Source organism: Poecilia formosa, unplaced genomic scaffold (assembly GCF_000485575.1).
Source record: "Poecilia formosa unplaced genomic scaffold, Poecilia_formosa-5.1.2 Scaffold134, whole genome shotgun sequence".
NCBI lineage: Eukaryota > Metazoa > Chordata > Actinopteri > Cyprinodontiformes > Poeciliidae > Poecilia > Poecilia formosa.
Window position 1 is genome coordinate 1,276,697 of NW_006800073.1, and position 1,831 is coordinate 1,278,527.

The window sequence follows — 1,831 nt, forward strand, 5'->3', positions numbered from 1 at the left end:
TCCATTTGCATTCTGGGTAAAAATCTATGTTAAAGCGCGAATGTGTCGTCGCGCCCCCCCCGTCGACAAGAATTTTCTGAGGTTTCTTTCTACAAAACCTGAGACCGGCCCCCGACTAGAGAAAAGAACAGCTATGTGGCCCTCGCAGGAAAAAGTTTGGGGACCCCTGCTTTAAATACAGAATTTAAAAAAAAATTACAAAAAATATATATTTAAATAGAAAATCTGTGGTAAACAGTTTAAATCTTATGCAAAAGAGTTTTCTACCTTAATTTATATGTTAAATTAAAGCACTAAGAAAAAGTTAGGGATATTAAGCTTCTTGTGAAATTCCAGTATGAACCTAAAATGCACTATATTCAGTTACGAGTGAACTTTCTATAAACCTTCATGCCTAACTATTCAAGTCCTTTTTGCACAACCTGTCGTCTAACAAGGACATTAACATCAATTCACAACAGCTATTTGATCCTTCAACCAAACAATCCACTTCCTGGTCCAATAAGAACCGGTATTTAAGCTGTTCACATTCTGACATGAGACCCAGACAAAACCCAACAACTGACCAACGGTACCTGGGCGAAGCTTTCAACAGGAAGCTGTCAGACGGAAGAGGCCTCTGAGCTCCAAGCGTCACAGAGGCATCAGCAGGTTTCAACAGAGATGCAGAGACTAAGAGTCACAGAAAGACAGAGAACATCTTTTGGTCAAATCCTACACTGATGACCGCTTGGCTGTAAACTGTCCCCTGTGGAATCAGATGATGCCACTTGTAACATTGTATTTACTTAATAGATCTCAACTCAGGATTTACTTTAGCAAATCATAATATAAACGAGCTTAAATGATTTGGATCAGAAGGTTCGGCTAAGTACAGAAAGTGTGAAATGACTGAAACTTAGGTTTGTGTATTTTTTAATACACAAACCAAAAATACTTCCATTTCATTTTTAAATAAAAGTTTCCCTCTGGTATCAATAGTTTCTGAATGATTATTTAATTTCATTATAACAGTTACTTTTACATTTTTACCCGGATGCACCCTTCTAATAATACAAATGAAATTTCAATATCAATTTTGGCATTGAAACAATGCCGATTTTACATTAGCTGTTTAATATAATATATAGTTTTCTACACAATATTGTAAACTATTTCTTCGATCAATGTTGAAAACATATTAGTCACAAAAGGAACTCAAAAAAGTGCAAATAAATCACAGACAGGCAAAATAATTGACTCACTGGTCTCTCAAGAGGACAGCGCCAACAAAATGGCGCCGCCTCCAAACCCAGAAGTACAGAGAACCGAACTACTAAAATACTTATGAACTTAATGCATTGTTCTAGCAGTAAACTGAATAAAATTATGTTGAGCAACAACAAGGTTATCTAACTAAGTGGGTCTTGCAATGGAGACAAAATCTAAACTTAAGATTCTTCAGACTAAGAAGTTTATATCCTGTATCTTACCACTAAGATGCAGGATGTAAGATACACAATCTCTTAATTTACTAAGAACAAAAGAACACAGTAGACATATTAAAGCAGAGATTTGAACTTCCTTTTTCCACTGTGAAGTCAGAACCACATATATTCGGCACCATTTCACATTTTATGATCCATTTTGTTTCAGGTCAGAATTAACAGAAGAGGAGTAGACGTTTTAAGGAAGCTCCGACTCAACTTCACCATTATTTCACCCTAAATAATACTTAAACTTCTGCTTACTATATATATTTAAATATATATTTTTTGTAATTTTTTTTTAAATTCTGTATTTAAAGCAGGGGTCCCCAAACTTTTTCCTGCGAGGGCCACATAGCTGTTCT